Source organism: Salvelinus namaycush, chromosome 2 (assembly GCF_016432855.1).
Source record: "Salvelinus namaycush isolate Seneca chromosome 2, SaNama_1.0, whole genome shotgun sequence".
Lineage (NCBI taxonomy): Eukaryota > Metazoa > Chordata > Actinopteri > Salmoniformes > Salmonidae > Salvelinus > Salvelinus namaycush.
This window is the reverse complement of record NC_052308.1, coordinates 59,791,022-59,801,243: the sequence shown is the minus strand read 5'-3', so window position 1 is coordinate 59,801,243 and position 10,222 is coordinate 59,791,022. Positions and strand designations below refer to the sequence as shown.

The following is a 10,222-nucleotide window of genomic DNA, read 5'->3' as shown; positions in this document are numbered from 1 at the left end:
GTGAGCTAAGCTGTAGCATTAGCAATGTCTTTCAAAAGGAGACAACTCACAAATGTGGAAATTCTGGAGATTTTTTTAAATTCTGACAATGAGTCTGAGTATGAAAGTCAGGAATCAGATTCTGACAGTGACAGTGAGGAGCTGCCCTCCAACCTTGTAGCCATTGAGAACCCTGAATCTGAATTTCCCTTGTCCACTGACGAAGTACCAGTTCCCTTTGAAGATGCTGGTGGTGATGGAGGCAGACCGACAGTGGATGAAGTACAGGAGTTCTGTGGTAGCTGGAAGGCCACCAGTAATTTCACCCCTCCTGGCCCTGCTGTTTGCTTTGACGAGTCCCAGTCTGGAGTGCAACGCCCCTTGCCATTTCCAACTGAGGCAGAGTGCTTCAAGTTGTTTCTGACAGAGGAGCTGGTGGGAGACATAGTAGAGGAGACCAATCGCTATGCCTTGGAGCTACAGGAGAAGAGAGAGCCAGGAGTGAGGGGGAAACTCGCTAAATGGGTGACAACCACAATTAGTGAAATGTATACCTTCCTGGTGACAGTCCTCCTCATGGGGATAGTAAAGAAGAACTCCCTAAGAGAATACTGGAGCACAGATCCTATGTTTGCAACTCCCTTCTTTGCCACCCTCTTTTCCCAAGACCGCTTCCTAGTTCTGCTGCGATGCCTGCATTTCGTCAACAATGCTACTGCCATCTTAAGTGACCCGTTATACAAAATAAGAAATGTTCTAACCAGCCTGACATCAGCATTTGGTCGGGTCTTTGTGCCATACAAGGACCTATGCATTGATGAGTCCCTGATGTTATGGAAAGGTAGGCTGGCGTTCCGTCAATATATTCCCTCCAAAAGGCACAGGTTTGGAGTCAAGTTCTTTGTCATGTGCGACGTGAAGACAGGATTTGTCCAGGATATTATAGTTTACACAGGGTCCACCACTGACATCAAACATTATGAGGGGCTTGGGGTGTCCGGGTCCGTAATGATGACCATGCTGGCTCCTCATCTCGGCAAGGGACACACTTTGTACGTGGACAATTGGTACAGCAGTCCCACACTCTTCCAGCATCTGCTCTCCAACAGCACAGGGGCCTGTGGCACAGTCAGGTCGAACAGGAAGGGGATGCCAGGATTCGGATGCAGGAAGATGCAGAGAGGGGAGGTGGAGTTCCAGGAGAATGGTCAACAGCTGGCAGTAAAGTGGCATGACAAAAGAGATGTCCATGTCCTCTCCACTGTCCATACAGCAACCATGTCGGCCACAGGGAAGGTGGATCACCTGACTGGAGAGAGAAAGATCAAACCAGATTGTGTGCTCGACTATAACCTCAAAATGGGGGCAGTGGATAAGGCAGACATGATAAACAGCTTTGTGGAATGCACTCGGAAAACAACCAAGTGGTATAAGAAGATATTTTTCCATCTGATCGACACTGCTGCCCTCAATGGCAGCATAGTTCACCGCCAACTAACAGGTGAGATGATTACTGAACAAGCTATTTTTGTAATTGGATGTACAGTTCACATACAAATCCATTATGCAGTTATAGTGACAATATCTCACCCACCTACCCACTGCCTCATCATCCTCTAACTTTCTTCATCCTCCCCACTCCCTCTTAGGTAAAGTAATTACCTACCAAAAATACAGAGAACCTAATGAGAGAGCTGCTGGAGGAGCACCACACCCCTCGGCGCCCATCCACTGGGGGTCGTCCTGCTGTAAACAATCCCCTACGCCTTACTGCACGGCATTTTCCCTGCAAAGTCCCTCAAACTGCTGCTCAAGGTAGTCGCACAAGGAGGCACTGCAAAGTCTGCCTGTCTGGCACCAGGAGAAGTAAGCAGAGGAAGATGACAAAATACATGTGTTTAGCTTGTGATACACCTCTATGTATTTCACCATGCTTTGAGGAGTATCACATGCTCAAGCATTATTGAGCACATCTGCAGCAATAAGTGACTGACTGCCATGATACTATGCCTTCAGAGGTGGGGGGGGGGGAAATGCAGTTGTTGTTCAGTCACTGCATGAATATTAAATATGGGTTATGCATTTTCAGTTTTTTGTCCTCTAGTATAACAAGTTGTTGAACCAACTACCAATACTGCAATAAAATAGACGACTATTACATATTGGCATATGTGTTTTCTTGCTGTCTTTTCATCCAGTAAGACTGTTAAGGAGTGTACGTTAGCATACAAAAGCTGTCCTCATTCTTCTGCTCCAAAGATGTCCAGCTCCAGTTATGATATTGGCAAATAATGTTTGTGGTTTCTGAAAGTACAGAAGAAAGAGGAATTATTAATTAGAATACAATATAAGGATATATCAATAAAACAATACTACAAAGAAGTAACATAATAAACACTGCTATAAAAAATAGTTTATTGCATTAAGAAACTAACTTTTGAGCTCCACAGGGGGGCAAGGCAGGGCAGAACAGAGCTATGCTGAATAGACCAAATAAACAAACCATGGTCATATTTTTTATTTTATTTAACTAGGCAAGTAATTTAAAAACAAATTATTATTTACAATGATGGCCTACAACGGCCAAACTCGGACAACGCTGGGCCAATCGTGCGCTGTCCTATGGGACTCCCAATCACAGCCAGTTGTGATACAGCCTGGATTTGAACCAGGGTGTCTGTAGTGACGCCTCTAGCACTGAGATGCAGTGCCATAGACCGCTGCGCCACTCGGGAGTCATAAGGTCAGGGTAGCTTCAAAATACAACGCAAGCTAATAGTTCTCTGACGCAACTAGCACTGTTTTACAGAGCTAATAGAATAATGTAGCTACATAAGCACGATTGACTATAACACCATAAAGGTTATAAAATGTGTAACGTTACCTCACGTGTCCGCGGTTATAAGGAATATATTATGATCCATACATACAGTGAGCTACAGCAGAAACTATTATAACGTAATAAGGCACTTACTTTGATAGAAACGCAGCCTGGATTTGAACCAGGGAGTCTGTAGTGACGCCTGTAGCACTGATGTGCTGTGCCTTTGACCGCTGCGTCACTTGGGAGTCATAAGGCCATGTAGCTTCAAAATACAACACAAGATAGTACTTCTCTGACGCAATTAGCATTGTTTTACAGAGCTAATAGAATAATGTAGCTACATAAGCACGATTGACTATAACACCATAAAGGTTATAAAATGAGTAACGTTACCTCACGTGTCCGCGGTTATAAAGAATATACACAAATATATTACGCTCCATACATACAGTACGCTACAATAGAAACGACATACAGAAACTATTACAACGTAATAATGCACTTACTTTGATAGAAACGCACACATTTCCAAAGTTATTATTATTAACGAAAACAATGACTGCAATGAGGGCAACAGATAGAAAATGTGGACACGTGTGCAGATCATGTTCTGACGGGAGATGAGCAAATGTCTGCAGACGTGAACTGCACAAACAATTGGGAAGTGCTTGGGGGAATTTTGTCCGTGTCAGAAATGTCCCAAAAATGTAATTGTCCGCAAAAGTAAAAATTACTATTTTTATGTGAATGAATGAGGAGGCGGAACACACCTAAATTCAAACTGTTTTTAGAAAATAAAAACTTGTTAGAAAATAATTTTAAATTGAAGTTGAAACAGCCTATAAATATAAACAGGCTGCGTGCTTTGGTTTGAGGGCAGCGCGGATAAAATGTACTGTTACGTATCAATCACATTCTGGAATGGAGAGAACATTCTAACATCACGTGCATAAAAAAACTCACGCTGGGGCGACCGTTAGAGATATTTGGAACTCACGCATGAAAGGGTTAAACCTGACTCAAATAATACACAGACCAACCAAAGCAACACAATCATCACAGCCTCAAATTGGTTTAGTGTTCACTAACAGACCTGAGCGATTAACTAAGTCCCTTAACTTAGTAACTGGCATATCTGACCACACTGCTACATTAATGTTCAGAAAACTCACTAGAAAGATATGTAATAACCATATCAATGTGCAAAAGTAAGATCAAAGAATCCCTAAAAGTGAGCAGAGTAACTATGATGCAGCTATAAGTCAAATGGACTGGTCTGATCTGTTTTGGCATGAAGACCCAGAGTCTGTATACATAACATTCTGTCAGCTTTTGACAAAGTGAATACCTCTTTTAACAGGAAATTCCACCTTAAGCAAGACGTGAAACCTCTCCACCATGGCTCAACAAGGACCTCTCGTTGCAGATGAGAGAACGGGATCTTTTCCTTTGAAAAAAGCACTGAAATCTGTTCAGAATGATGACAGACATATATGTACATCACTGAGAAACAAGGTGGTGAGGAGTATAAAAAAGCAAAAGCATAGTTCTTCCTCAGAGTTATCAATGAAGTGAAAGGAAATGACAAAGTGATTTGGGGAAACCTTATCAAAAAAACAAGGAGAGGAGCTGAAAATTCCCAAAAACATCCCAAATTCAAAGTTAGACTGTAATTTGATATTCACCACTATTAACAATTTCCTTGTAGACTCTGTCAGTGAACTGTCTCAAGGATTTTCAAACAAGACCACAACTCTCACTCCTATGGAAAATAGCAAATCAATATTCAGAATATCCGAAGTTTCAGCATCAGCAGTGGACACTATTATCAGCTGCTTCACGAACTCTAGAACAAAATATTTACAGTGCCTTCAGAAATTATTCACACCCCTCGACTCTTTCCAAACGTTATTGTGTTACAGCCTGATTTTAAAATGGATTACCTTGAGATTAGTCAATGGCCTACACACAATTCCCCTTAATGTCAAAGTGGAATTATGTTTTTCGATTTTTTCACAAATTAATTAAAAATGAAAAACTGAAATGTCTTGAGTCAATAAGTATTCAACCCCTTTGTTATGACAAGCTTAAATCAGTTCAGGAATGAACATGTGCTTAATAAGTCAAAATAAGTTGCATGGACTCACTCTGTGTGCAATAATAGTTTCTTACATGACTACCTCATCTCTGTACCCCGCACATGCAATTATCTGTAAGGTGCCTCAGTCGAGCAGTGATTTTCAAACACAGATTCAATCACAGAGACCAGGGAGATTTTCCAATGCCTCACAAAGAAGGGCACCTATTGATACATGGGTAGAAAAAAAAGCAGACATTGAATATCCCTCTGAGCATGGTGAAGTTATTAATTACATTTTGGATGGTGTATTAACACCTAGTCACTACAAAGATACAGACGTCCTTCCTAACTCAGATTCTGGAGAGGAAGGAAACCGCTCGGGGATTTCACCATGAGGCCAATGGTGATTTTAAACCATTTATAGAGTAAAGTGGCTGGGATAGGAGTAGACTGAGAGTGAAAAGATGGAAGCCTGTACATATAAAACATATTTCAAAACATGCATCCTGTTTGCAACAAGGCACTAAAGTAATATTGCAAAACATGTGGCAAAGCAATTCACTTTTTTCCTGAATACAAAATATTATGTTTGGGGGAAATCCAATACAACACATAACTGAGTATCACTCTCCATATTTTCAAGTACAATGTAGGCTGAAACATTTTATGGGTATGCTTGTAATCGTTATGTACTTGGGAGTTTTTGAGGACAAAAAAAGAAACGGAATGGAAATAAGCACCAACAAAATCCTAGAGGAAAACCTGGTTCAGTCTGCTTTCCACCTGACACTGGAAGATTCATTCACCTCTCAGCAGGAAAATAACATCATACACAAGGCCAAATCTACACTGGAGTTGCTTACCAAAAAGACAGGGAATATTCCTTAGTGGCCGAGTTAAAGTTTTCACCTAAATCTGCTTGAAAATCTATGTCAAGACTTGAAAAATTGTTGTCTAGCAATGATCAACAACCAATTTGACAGAGCTTGAAGAATGTAGAAAATAATTTTATGGGCAAATGTTGTGCAATCCAGGTGTGCAACGTTCTTAGAGATTTATCCTGATAGACTCACAGCTGTAATCACTGCCAAATGTGATTCTAACATTTATTGTGAATACTTATGTAAAGTAGATATTTCTGTATTTCATTTTCAATTAATTAGCTAAAATACCCAAAAAATGTTTTCACTTTGTCATTATGGGGTATTGTGTGTAGGCCAGTGACTAATGTATTTTTCCATTTTAAATTCAGAATGTAGCTTAGTAGATGATACAGGATATGTTACTGCTGTTCACTCTACCGGAAGTGCTGTTATCAAGCTCACTCAATGAAGCCAACTCTCAAGATGGTACGTCTAGTGTGTGTGTGTGTGCATACAGTTTAAGTCGGAAGTTTACATGCACTTAGGTTAGAGTCATTAAAACTCGATTTTCAACCACTCGACAAAGTTCTTATGAACAAACTATAGTTTTGGCAAGTCGGTTAGGATATCTACTTTGTGCATAACACAAGTAATTTTTCCAACAATTGTTTACAGACATATTATTTCACTTATTATTCACTGTATCACAATTTCACTCGGTCAGAAGTTTACATACACTAAGTTGACTGTGCCTTTAAACAGCTTGGAAAAGTTCAGAAAATGATGTCATGGCTTTAGAAGCTTCTGATAGGCTAATTGACTAAATTTGAGTCAATTGGAGGTGTACCTGTGGATGTATTTCAAGGACTACCTTCAAACTCAGTGCCTCTTTGCTTGACATCATGGGAAAATCAAAAGAAATCAGCCAGACCTCAGAAATAAAATTGTAGACCTCCACAAGTCTGGTTCATCCCTGGGAGCAATTTCCAAACGCCTGAAGGTATCACGTTCATATGTACAAACAACAGTACGCAAGTATAAACACCATGGAACCACACAGCCGTCATACCGCATTCTGTCTCCTAGAGATGAACATACTTTGGTGCGAAAAGTACAAATCAATCCCAGAACAACAGCAAAAGACCTTGTGAAGATGCTGGAGAAAACAGGTACAAAAGTATCTATATCTACAGTAAAACGAGTCCGATATCGACATAACCTGAAAGGCCGATCAGCAAAGAAAAAGCCAATTCTCCAAAACCGCCATAAAAAGCCAGACTAGGCTTTGCAACTGCACATGGGGACAAATATCTACTTTTTGGAGAATTGATGAAACAAAAATAAAACTGTTTGGCCATCATGACCATCGTTATGTTTGGAGGAAAAAGGGGGAGGCGTGTGAGCCGAAGAACACCATCCCAACAGTGAAGCTCGGCGGTGGCAGCATCATGTTGTTGGGGTGCTTTGCTGCAGGAGGGACTGGTGCACTTCACAAAATAGATGGCATCATGAGGAGGAAAATTATGTGGATATATTGAAGCAACATGTCAAGACATCAGTCAGGAAGTTAAAGCTTGGTCGCAAATGGGTCTTCCAAATGGGCATTGACCCCAAGCATACTTCCAAAGTTGTGGCAAAATGCCTTAAGGACAGCAAAGTCAATGTATTGGCTTCAATCGTATCGAAAAATTGTGGGCAGATCTGGAAAAGCATGTGTGGGCAAGGAGGCCTACAAACCTTACTCAGTACAGCTCTGTCAGGAGGAAATGAACAAAATTCACCCAATTTCTTTATGGAAGCTTGTGGAAGGCTACCCGAAACGTTTGACCCAAGTTAAACAATATAAAAGCAATGCTACCAAATACTAATTGAGTGTATGTATACTGCTGACCAACTGGGAATGTGATGAAAGAAATACAAACTGAAATAAATCCTTCTCTCTACTATTATTCTGACATTTCACATTCTTAAAATAAAGTGGTGATCCTAACTGACCTAAGATAGGGATTCTTTTTTAGAATTCAATGTCAGGAATTGTGAAAAACAGAGTTTAAATGTATTTGGCTAAGGTGTATGTAATCTTCAGACTTCAGCTGTATGTGTACTACTATTACTGCCCAGTGTAATCTGATGTAATTAGCTCTGCATGCACTGCATCTGTATTATGGTCAAGTTCACATTGTTACACAATAAAAACATGGAATAAAACATTATTATGAAACATGTATGATGTAATTGAAACACTGTTAAAAAATGTAAGATTAATCAAAAAAACGACTAAACATGTGTAATGCTTGATAGTTTATTGGAGGATCACAATATGACACGTCAACCATACAACATTGCCACCAGAAATTCAGATCATTATTTATCCACTAACTTGACCAATCAACTATCATTTATCAGGTCTTCAAGTACCAAAGTCCCAAGAACTGTAGTACTGTTTTGTTTTTATGTTAGTCAATCATTGATGGATGGATGTTGGAATGATTCATTGAGGTAATGTTAGTGATGACTTCAGAGGTGATAGCTGATTTGATATGGAGACTGAAAAGGATCCTCGGCATCCCCATTCTGGTCGGTTCTCACCCCACAGTTTCCTTGACTTTGTTCCAAAGCTCGCCCCAAACTGGAATACAGTTTTACATATGCTTAATGGAAAATACATTTTTAAAAGGCTAAACATTTGAAAATGACTCTGACATGTTCAATACATATTCCAATTACAAGTGACTACCTTTTAAACCTACTGTTGTTAGGCCAGTATTTGACTACCATTTAAAAAATGATTTGCCTCTATGAAACATGACGCTGATAAACAGTAGACGGAGTTAACCATATTACTCCCACCTCTTTCCCTATCACCCTCTGCTAACCTCCCGTTGTCACTTTACTGTTGCTCAGACACAGACAGACAGACAGACAGACAGACAGACAGACAGACAGACAGACAGACAGACAGACAGACAGACAGACAGATAGATAGATAGATAGATAGATAGATAGATAGATAGATAGATAGATAGATAGATAGATAGATAGCTCACATGGTGCCTCATCTTCAGAGGCGCTGGTCTTCAGAGAAGCCAACTTTGCCAAAAAGGCAGCCTTTCCACCTTTTACATCATCCTCCTGAAGGAGAGCTGAGGATGAAAGATTTGTCATTTTACCAAATTATATCAGATTAAACCCGGGCAATAAAGTAGTACACATTCACAAACAAGACATACCTTCCTCAGAGTTATCTTCATTGAGGGAGCTTGCTAACAGGACACCCACTAGAGCGAACAGCAGTAACATACTCTGGATCTTCATCCTTTACTAAAGCACATAGAGCACAACATGTTAACACACACAGACACACACTGGGTCCTTTTACTCTACCAAATTAAAGAACAGCAAGTTAATATGGATCCCAGGTCTACCATGTTACATTATACACATGTCCACCTACACCTCTCCATCCATTCCTACCTGTCCACTTGTATACACCTGCCCACTCTTATACACCTTTGCAAAGAAGATTCTCAGTGAAAACAAACATACCTCTTACAGTTGGACGATGCTGTCTGATTGATGGCTGTTTATCTGGATGATGTCTTCTGGTCTTCAGTAGTAGTGTGGTGTCTCTCTGCTCTCTGCAGCCCTGTTTTATACTCTTTCTGCAGCCACTGTCCCTGCCCCACCCATCCACACCTCTCACAGCCGATTAACAAGCAAGAGGACATTACAGCCATGGCGATAACCACAGTCATGCACAGCCTGAAGTGTATGACTGCCCTCCAGGCAAAACTTCGGTCAATATTATGGTTTCCTAGTTATTTCAACTGAATTTGTGACCTGGAGCTTGGATAGGCTTGAATTTATAAATGGTGGTAACACTTTATTTTAAGGTTGTATCCATAATCCATTCATAACACATTTATGAAACCAATCATTAAACCTTTTTATTTATTTTTATTGAAACTTTATTTAACCAGGTTAGTCTCGTTGAAATAAAAATCTCATATTCAAGAGAGACCTGGAACAAGACAGCAGCATCAAATCATATTGTATTTGTCACATAGGCTGAATACAACAGTGAAATGCTTACTTACGAGCCCTTAACCAACAACGCCGACTAGTGACATCGGTAACAACTAGAAACATCTAAATGTCTCAACAACTTGTTAATCTATTTGTATTTTGAACTTCTCTAGGGACACCAGGCCCTGGAGTTTTAGGTTGGCTTGGAGGGAATTCCAATACAAGGGGACTGATTAGTGAAAATACTTTGTTCCAAGCTCTGTACATTTGTTCAGGACTGTTAGCTTAAAACAAGATTGGTATCTGAGCTTGTAAGTGTTTTCATTTAGAGCTAATAGAGAACAGATAAAATTACAGTTTTTCTAAAATGACTGTCTATATAAGAATGTACCAGTGTTATAGCCTGTGTGTTGCTAGCTATGTCCACCCGACAGCAATGTAGACATCACA

At 40.2% G+C, this 10,222-nt stretch overlaps 1 long non-coding RNA gene across 1 annotated transcript; it reads right to left on the bottom strand.

Annotated features, from left to right (window-relative positions):
- Window positions 1–1,244: 1,244 nt before the first annotated feature.
- Window positions 1,245–3,003, bottom strand: LOC120065222. Its single transcript, XR_005478656.1, has 3 exons — window positions 2,954–3,003; window positions 1,646–2,283; window positions 1,245–1,288 (listed from the first exon to the last, which is right to left on the bottom strand). It is a non-coding gene; the product is annotated as an uncharacterized LOC120065222 (long non-coding RNA).
- Between the last annotated feature and the right edge of the window lie 7,219 nt (window positions 3,004–10,222).